At 37.6% G+C, this 9816-nt stretch overlaps 1 pseudogene; it reads left to right on the forward strand.

Moving 5' to 3' along the window:
* Nucleotides 1-6023: 6023 nt before the first annotated feature.
* LOC127483132 (SS18-like protein 2 pseudogene) lies at nucleotides 6024-6336 on the forward strand (annotated as a pseudogene).
* The last annotated feature ends 3480 nt before the right edge of the window (nucleotides 6337-9816 follow it).

Here is a 9816-nt window from a genome sequence, read left to right on the forward strand (position 1 = left end):
GACTTTTAAATAAATAAATCTTAAAAAAAAAAAGAAAAAGCTATTGCTTCAAATCAACTCAACTCAACATTTTACCTTAAGAAATGAAAAGAGGTCCTGCAGAACAGGCTACCTGAACAGGTAGCAAGGCTTCAATATAAACGGTGTTTGAGGAGCCTCTGTACTAGGAGTAAGAGAAAAATCGCAGAAGGATGAAAGATAGAAACCATGTGTTTCTATTTTTATGGATAGCACCAGCATTTTGAGGCAATGAAAAAGTATTTGAAATCCCTTTTGATTGAAAGTAATGCTAAGGTTGGGATCACAAACTTGGGGTGAGTGTAATTTGACATTTCTAGAAAAGTTGAAAGAGTTTGGTTTGAAGCTTGCTTATCCATGTTATTTTTAGTGGATTCATAATTTAAATAATCTAAAGTAGAAAGTTACTTCTATAGTGCACTAGAGGATTTGCTGGACTTGCTACTCAACTCTTGGCATCTGCATAAAACATGACCAAACCTTTGAAATAATATAACCACAAAAATCAGTAATATGGGAGAAAATTTTGAATCATTATAGTAAAATTACATTATGCAAGATAACATTTATTTTTTCTTACCCATCTGAAGAAGAGACCAATATTCTAAACCACAAGAACAAAAACATAATCCTAGATTCAAATGTCATCCAATAAAATTTTCATTCATAGTTAACTTATCATGCTTCTTAGAACACCAGATGTTTTGAATTTAATGTTAATTTATTTCAGGATACAATTCTATAAAAAGCAAAATTATATCGCAAATTTTATTTGATCACATTGATAATGATTTGTTGAAATACTTTCATAACTGGCTCTTTAAAAAAATCTGCAAACTTCCCAAGGCATAAATATAACATTTATTTTATAGATGCAAACTGCATAAGTATATAATCAAATACATTATTATGGTCCACAACTGAAAGTAGTGAATATCTATCATTATTCACAGACAAAGTTAACCGTAGTTCCTCAGGTGCTTTATGTCAGACTTAGGGTTGTTTTGTTTACTTTATTATTTAGCATAATACTGCTTCCTCGTCCAGGCTGGAAACTATGTTCATTAGGAAAGCTGTATTTTATTTCAATAATTTAGCAGTTCATCAAACCCATTTATTGAATTTGAAATTGATGTAAGGGTGAGGACCCTGAACCTGAGTGCCCACACCCTCACAGGACACTATCAGAGTCCTGATTACTGCGTCTATCACAGCCAGTATAAAACAAACCTTACGTCTCATAAGGCAGATGGCTTCACAAATTAAAGGCATAAGACTGGTTACTGTGATCACTAATAATTGTCCTGGTTTTATTATTTTTAACTTTTTTATTCTCAAGTTGATTTCAAATGTACTCTTGCTATTTCTTATGAAGTCCCTATTAGCTCTTTGAAATCCCCAGATAGAAAACAGAATGTTCATATCAATACCAGTATATTCATATTTCTATTTCTGAGTGAAACAACCTGAAAACTGCATGCACACTTCAATAGTGTTTTCACTGGACATTTTTTATTTGATTCTATTAGTAGCTTCCAAAGATCAATTAAATACCTCTTACTGTCTAATGCATGCAAATTTATAAGTTTTCTTGGTAGCTACATTTACATGTTACATTTGTGAATCTGTCAGTGATTACTGATTGTTATAAGGAAAATAAGTTACACAGATAATGAGAATTTCTGAACTATAAATACCCTGAGTATACAGCTATTGGAACTTGCTGGTAAGTTGATGTTGTTGGCATAAAAGGTGATTTTGTTCAACAATTTTAAATTCCACCCATTTTCTTTCCCTGTATTTCTGTCCTCCCATCTGACCAAGTTTTCTCCCAAAGAATTTGGCCTTCTCTCACCTTCTCATAACCTTAGCTTCCTGAGGAGCACAGTCTGTGAATTGTGCAGGTGGCATAGCGCACAAGGGAGGGGGGAGCAGTGGGCTGGACATAGAGAACATTGCAAAGTGGGGCAGGGACAGCCAACACAACAGCTGACACTGAAGGCACATGCCAAACTGGCATTAACTCAATCAGCTCTGCTAATAAACTCTCACTGAGGGAAAAAAAGCGCTTCTCTAATGGCAATAAAACACAAGAATATACATTGTTTCCAGTCTCTAATCAACTTATAAAACTATCATTTTTTTAAAAAGAGTCTAGACCAAACATTGATTAAATGACCCCATTTTTTGTTAAAAACAAGAGCCAATTATTAATCTGTTTTTCAAAGAGAGCCAAAAAAAAAAAAAAAAAAAGGAAAAGCAAAAGGACTGTATTCCAATAACCCTAAATTCAAGTTTCAGCTGTAGTCTCTTTGGAAACAAGTGGTAAAGTTAAAAGCTCATCCAAGACGGTCTTATGGAAGAACTGTGGCCAGGAGATTTTTTTTTTTTTTTTTGCATTGCAGAAACAATGTGGCGGCACACTTAACATGTAAGAACATCAGGCTGTGAGGAAGGCATGTGGGTCGGGACGTTGATGTTCACACGCCGACATAATGCTTCAGAATAAATAAATATGCCATTGAATGTTGGCTGTCAATTGGCAGCTTGAAAACTAAAACCCAAACTGGAATGTGTTCACATTTTTCCTTTTCTGTTGGACTACACAGAGAGCGCTGAAAGCAATTCAGGAAGGAATGGGCACAATAAAACAGCAGGTGTGTCTGTGGGTTTCTCAGGTAAGCATCCAGGATTGGAAAGGGTATTTACAACTGAAGCCACTTCCCATTCAGTATCAATAACCTGCTTCCATTGACTGGCCCAAGCTCATTCCACAGGGCTACTGACACCTGGTCCCAGCACCATTGTCTTCCCAAGGCTCACAGAGGCTCCCCCTCCCCATTGTGTGGCTGGGTTTTATAGCAGCAATTACTTTCTTTTTCAGTTGTAAACAATAGAATGTGTGAGAGTGCTCACAAAACACTGTTTCACTCCACTCTGCCAACAACCAGCCTTGTGGTTAATTTCTCCATTGCTGGCCTTTTGACTTCAGAGTAGCCAACTAGCTAGTGTGTAGATGTTGCTAGTTTTATATTCTATGGTCACAGAATAAGTTCATGCAGCAGAAACTTTCAAAATCAAAAATTGTGTGTTCTGTTTAAGGTTTTTCTTTCTGCTTTATATTCTCTATTGATAAAACTGAAGTGGCAGTAACCTATTTTAATAGCTGAAAAGTAAGTTAATTTCTCTTCTAATTTCAGATGGAAGTGAAAAAGTACTATCAGGGAGTGTCATGGCTGACACACCAGAATAAACCAAATTATTATCACACATGTCACCTAGAAAAAAGGGAAAGAATTTTATTTGAAGGTCAAACAATGAGCCCGATTTTTCTCGGCAACAGAGTTTGTAATGAATCGAGGAGACTTTGGCTCTTCCTCAGTATGACAAGTCAGTTGAGACAATGTTGCACTTCAATACTGATTTTAGAAGTCCAAAAAATGCAAATGTGTTGCTTTCCTATCCATGATAGTCTTGGGCACTCAAGAGTGAAGTTCAATGGTTTTATTTTTTTCTTTATCAGTGCAACTCAATTTCATCAGTTACACAGAGCATTTATTTCTTAGCTTTACTCAGGCCCCAGCCCCAGAGCCAGGAGCACATGCCCTGCTCCATCTACTGTGTCAACATGCAGCATCTAATGTCTGGGATTCCCAGTAGAAGGGGATTTTCTTCAAGGAAATCATCATGCCACATGTGTCTTCAGTGGTGACAACCCAAAGACTAGTGCTTTGAACACAATAGATGCTTAGCGAATGAAATCTTACAAAACATAGTGAACTAAATTACCTGAAAAAAACCATGAAGATCCATAGCATTATTTTCTAATCATTTGATTTTGCATTATTTTGTAAGTATTAAAGCTGGATAAACAAAGCACAAATACAGTCTGATGAAACAGCATTCCAAAATTGTTAACAGCTTTACGAATTTATCCTCATGGTCCTACAAATTATTAGAGGGATAATGGAAAGCTTTTAATGGCAAAGCAGCTCAGAAACAGAAAGGAGAAAAGCACATTATCTTTCTCCATATGTTAGGGGATCCATATTTTGAAAAATCCATTCCATTAACACACAGCCTTTGTGATGCGTGATAGCCATTTCTCGTCCTTGAGAAATGACATTAATTTTATATTCCTTCTTTACATTCTCAAAGAAGTTTATTTTAGATAGCTCCTTCAAAAATTCACCTCTGAAGCAGAGCGCAGTAGCCAAGCCTACCCTTGATCAATGATTGCGGAGATATGGTAGTTTATTTCCATTAGTCATGCAAATTTGTCAAACATCTGTTTTGGAATTCTTGTTTAAACAGCATTAAATTTTGAATCAAATATGCATGCAATTGGCAAAGATTCTCCTGGAAATCTTATCTGGTTGGAGGTAAATATAGATTTATTTATTTTTGAAAACGGAGGGAAAATAAAGTCACTGAATAGCCTTGTGGATAGAAATGAAGCAAGACATTCCTGAAAAACTTAAAAAACCTGTGCTCTTCATTCATCTTGGATTAGTTAAGCATCTGTTGTGTAAATAAAACTTTCCTAAGTATCACGGGAAGTAAAAAAAGGAAAAAAAAAAACACAGAAGGTACAGTTCTTGCCCTTAAGGAGATTATAATTGAGGAGGGGTATAAAGCATGCATGTGTAAAGTACTGAAATCATTAGAAAATCATAGAACATATTGGAAGAATAAATGTGCTTCCTTCCTGAACTGAGATTCTTATGGTGAAATTCAATTACGGTGGGTGTCCATATTTCCACAAACTGCCCATCAGTACTATAGGCGCTAAAGAAAGAGAAGTGTCAAGTAGTATTTCAAGAAATGCTGGCTTGAACAATTAGAAGGATGGCCTTTCTTATAATTCTATGGCAAGAGCAGGTTACAGAGTTGGGGGTTAGCAGGCTTAACAGATAAACAATTTTTTTTCAATATATTGAAATATTGAAACATTTATTGGACATTTAAGTGGAAATGTTGAGTTGGATACAACTGTCTAGATCGTAAAGATTTAAATTTGAGTGTCATCTGCATATACATGGTACTTGGTTTAAAATATGGACAGTTTGGGGCCCGTGTTGTGGCATAGCAGGTAAAACTGCTATCTGCAACGCCGGCATCCCATATGGGCACCAGTTCAAGATCCAGCTGCTCTACTTCTGATCCAACTCCCTGTTAATGTACCTGTGAAAGCAGTGGATGAAGACCCAAGTGCTTGGGCTCCTGCACCCATGTGGTAGGCTCGGATGAAGTTTCTGGCTCCTGGCTTTGGGCTTTCCCAATCCTGGCCTTTGCAACCATTTGGGGAGTGAACAAACAGGTGGAAGCTCTCTCTCTCTGCCTCTGCCTCTCCCTCTCTGTAACTCTGCCTCTCAAGTGAATAAATTAATCTTTTAAAAAGTATGGACAGTTTGCTTAAGAAGCACTTATAGATGCAGAGAAACCTAAATATCCAGTCTTGCACTATCCTAGCAAAATGTTGTAACACTGAATAGTTAAGGCTTTGTTCTTGTCTTAGGAAATCTCTTAGGAACATTTTAACTCAATAGTCCATTTCTTCATCCTTGTTAAAACACTTTATTTTGGAAACTCAATTGTCTGAATTTCCTTATTCACAGTCTTTTCTTTGTTGGTTTCAAATTTTGTGCTTCAATTCTAATGGACCATAGTTTCCTCTGTGTTTGTCTCCCTCTCTCTTGTCCTCACTTTCTTTCTTAGCGCACACATGCGTACACACAACATCAAAAAAATACGTACTACACACACACACAGTCTGAAGGGACTGCCTGGTTTCATCGATCCATTGTTAAGAAATATTGATTAAGCACTTAATGTGTATCAGCAACTCTTAAGATCTGAAGTGCTACAACAAATAAAGGAAACCAAACACCAGCTCTAAAGAAGCTTGTTCTAAAAAGAAAGATAACAAAAATATATAAAAATGTGTAGTGTATCAGATGGTGGTGAGGCCACTTGTGAAAAAATAATGACAAGAGAGGCGCATGATGCTCCATAGTTTCGGAGGTGGGGTTCTGCCCAGGCTCCCTGCGGTGTCAGGGGCCTGCTTACCAGACTGGCTGAGGGGCAGTGCAGAAGTCAATTAAGAGGCGACCCAGCGGCTCCCGGGAGAGAATGAGCATCTCCCCTGCTGGGCAGTGGGGTACCATAACAACAGTCATCACAAGGGTAGGGTAAAATGAGTGCATCTAGAACCAGCTGATTCTACACAGAAATCTCATTTATCTCGGTACTGCTGCAGGTGCCAGCCCCGTCAGTACTTCAAAAGTAGCAAAAGAACCTTCCAGTTGGCTGTTGTGACGAGAAATTGAATATAACACAGCTCCAACAAATGGAGAGAGGATCTTTGCCAACTCAACTTCTCAAAATGTGAATGAAACCTCTGTGGCTCTTTTAAAAACGTGAAAATGTGAAGGAGGCTACTAACTTAACTATGTTCTTCATGAAAATATTTATTGTAATAACTAAGCAGATTCCCTCAGTAGATTGTCCTGGATGTACTCTTTCGTGAAATACGAGCATGTTCGGAGAACAGGGATGCAGTGGGCATCCTCAAGGTACATTTGTGTTTCAGCCTGGTACGTTTCTGCTGAGTTTTGGGTAATCAGCCGCAATTGGTGAAACTTAACTCTGACCTTGCACGTGGACATGTGATTGTGTGTTCTTTCCTACCAGTTATGTCATCCCTCTGACTGCTCTTTTCAGGTTGCTTTGAAATAAAGCTTGCTTTTCCACAATAAATAAACAACAGTTCGGAAAGATTTTACAAAATCTAAGGCTTAGAATAGTCAAAACAATGGACTTAATGGTATCAAGTATATAAAAGTTCATGATTCAGAAGACTCTCACTAAGTAATTCCAGAGGTTGCTGGAGCAATGCATTTTTAGGAAATCAAGTCAGCAAAAATTATCTAACATTTAGAATTTGTTTCATGTATAATTTACATTACAAGAAATCAAATAGATGGGAAAAATATTACTTAAAGAAAAATTCTAACTTGCAAATGGCAAAGGAATAATCTAAACAGAAAAATCACTACAGTATTTTATAGCAAAGAACTAAATAATTCATCAGGGAAATAATCACAATGCTAAATTAGGTGAAAGAATGAGAATTTTATAATGGAGTGTTCAAGTTAACAATGCTGGAAAAATGATCAATCTAACATTATTTCACATCTCCTAACATTGTAGAATAGGAGGTACAGAGAACGACCTGTTCCTGCCAGAATAATTAAACCTTGAACCTAGTCATCCTCTAGAAATAGAAAGCAATTTACAAAAAATTCGGGAAATGGAGACACAAAGGACACTACAGGAGTACTCAGTTTAATCGGATTGGATTCTGGTTAGATAAGCCAACTATAAGACATATTTTGAAGGCTCACAGAGAATTTTGACTAGTTCCTGGATATTACAGAATTAATATGAATGTTACATGTGATAACTGAATGTGGTTATTCAGTCTCTTAGAAAATGTCCTTTATCCAGTTAAACAAGGCTTAACTCATCTTTGCCTTCTTTCTTTAAAATTCTAATGTATTACAATCTAGACATAAAATAGCAGATGTCATAATTTATATATTTTAAAAATATTCTGGGGCCGGCACTGTGGTGTAGAGAGTAAAGTCACTGCCTGCAGTGCCAGCATCCCATATGGGCACTGGTTCGAGTCCTGGCTGCTCCACTTCTGATCCAGCTCTCTCCTATGGCCTGGGATAGCAGTGGAAGATGGCCCAGGTCCTTGGACCCCTGCACCCACGTGGGAGACCCAGAGAAAGCTCCTGGATCCTGGCTTTGGATCAGTGCCGCTCCGGCCGACTTGGGAGTGAGCCAGTGGATGGAAAACCTCTCATTCTGCCTCTCCTTCTTGCTCTGTGTAACTCTGACTTTGAAATAAATAAATAAGTATTAAAAAATAAAAATATTCTATGTGTATTTCAAAGAGACAAGGCATTTTTCTTGTTACTATTGTATTTCTAAATTTTTAGATGAAGAATAAAATTTCATCCAAAAATTTCCCTTTGTATCATTATCATTGTACAGATATCTTCATTCTCCAGACACCTGTACACAAGTTAAGAGTTGGCTTGAGTGATAGACATGAAGTCAACGTCAGAGGCAGCCTTTTCAATAACTTCTCATACTCTCCACTTCACGGAATTCATATCTTTGTGCGATAGACTCCCCTCGAGTGTGAGCTGGACTTAATGACTCATTTTTAATTAATGGAATGTGACAGAAGTGATGAGATGTCACTTCTGAGATTAGATTATAAATGACTGGCTTCCATATCAGTGCCTTGGCTCTCTCCTCCACTCACAGATCATTTGCTTTGCTTCCGGAGAAAGCCAGATGCCATGACATGAAGCAGCGCCGTGGAGAGACCCACACGGGAGAGCCAGGCTGCGGAGCTGGGTGGTATGCCAAATGCCTGAGTTGATTAAGTTCAGAAGCAGATCCTCACCAAGCTGAGCCATCAGATGACAGCATCGGCAGCCAACAGTTTGATTTGTACCTTGTAGAAATGAATTCCGAGTCAGAACCACTCAGCTCTATCACCACGGGATTCATGAGCCACAGAATTGGTGAGATATTAAGTGCCTCTTGCTATCAACTGCTAAGCCTAGAGCACTTTATTATGCTTCTATAGAAAACTAACACCATCAGGATAAGAAAGGATAGTTAGCAACTTCCAGAAAGAAATGTGTCCTGGCCCAAGAGTGTTTTCTTGTCCCTTTCTCTTCCTTCTTAGGATCTACACATCACCAGCCCCAACAGGGACAAGGGTCCTCTTGTGGATTCGCTCACACTCTTGGGTCTGCTTTTGGCTCACCTGTGTTTCTCTTACCTTATCCTTTCCCCATCTCTTTTTATTTTTATTTTAATACATTTCCATTGATAGTATAAGCCATTTCAGCTATTAGAATAACATTACATTCATTATTATAGTAAAATGGAAATTTCCTGTCCCAGTGGATGAATGACCAAAGTCCCTGGTATTAGGATGGTAAATGGAAGGTAAATATTTCACTCCTCTGCATTAGAGGGAGTAAAACATTTCCTTTTCGATGATGAAAGAGATGTCACTTCCTTGGGATATTTGGAAAAAAGAGGGCATAAGCAAACAGATGTTTTTGATTGTGGATATTTAATAGCTCTAGTCTGAAGCTAGCATTTGGAATTGCTCTATCGTCAATTAACCAAGGTATTAATTCAGAAAAGAAAAATGAAACTCTTTGCTGTTTGGTTCAATGTCATGAAATCCATACACATGGATCTATGCATTGTGTTTGTTTTAAAATCACTTCCCAACAGTGACAGCCCTGCTATGCTTACTTTGATTCACAACACTCCTTTGCAATCTGTTTGAAACAAAGATGGAATCACAATGAAACAGCATCAAATTGAACGATAGTGGCAGAGTCCATACAATGCTGAGCCAATAGAAACAAAGTCTTAACCCTCCATCGGTTGGTTGCATCATTATCACCACTATGTGGAGTTCAATGGGTGACAGCCTCTGTTGTAAGCAAGAGACATCTCTGAGCTCATTTAATTTTGCTAGAAACTCTGGGAAGTGGGCACTACTATTATCTCACATTAACATGAGGAAATGAGGTACAGGGGGCTAAATAACTTTCCCATGGTATCAGAGCTATGAAGTGGTTCCAGAGTTCATGTTTTTCATTCCTATACAATAACTTAATACCCTATTTAAAGTAGTGTTTACCTTGCCTGAAATCACTATTAATATTGTTTAAACCAAGAGCAATGAAT

The sequence above is a fragment of the Oryctolagus cuniculus genome, chromosome 8 (assembly GCF_964237555.1).
Source record: "Oryctolagus cuniculus chromosome 8, mOryCun1.1, whole genome shotgun sequence".
Classification (NCBI taxonomy): domain Eukaryota; kingdom Metazoa; phylum Chordata; class Mammalia; order Lagomorpha; family Leporidae; genus Oryctolagus; species Oryctolagus cuniculus.